We start from the raw sequence: 457 nt of genomic DNA, 5'->3' as shown, positions 1-457 counted from the left end.
GCTTGTTTTTGTTTTTATCCAAACAGTGTTTACAGCTTTTTTCTCTCTTTGGTTCAGTTTGCTTCAGGTGTGAATTTAAACTGACCACCATCATAGCTTCACCTATTTCTATCCAGCATTCGTCACACACTGAGCTTTATTTCTGATAGGGCTTAAACGGTTAATTTGATTAATTGGTTTTTAATTTAACTAGTTAAGCAAATGAATAAACCTTAACTGGAGTAATGAGACTCTAAAACATGCCATTAGCTGAAAGAGTATTTAAGATGGAAAAACTAGAATATGGTTTACCCATAACTCTAGTGGGAGAAAATGCCTTAAAGTTTTATTTAAATTCACTATAAAACTTTAAGGCATTTTTTCCCCATTTGATTATTAACCCTTTAATGCCAAATACGGTTTCTGAAATGTTTTGCATCTGACACCGTTTGCATAATTTAATGGTAAAAACTTTGCT

The sequence above is a fragment of the Cyprinodon tularosa genome, unplaced genomic scaffold (assembly GCF_016077235.1).
Source record: "Cyprinodon tularosa strain WSP-4 unplaced genomic scaffold, ASM1607723v1 ctg134, whole genome shotgun sequence".
Classification (NCBI taxonomy): domain Eukaryota; kingdom Metazoa; phylum Chordata; class Actinopteri; order Cyprinodontiformes; family Cyprinodontidae; genus Cyprinodon; species Cyprinodon tularosa.
This window is presented reverse-complemented; position numbering follows the sequence as displayed.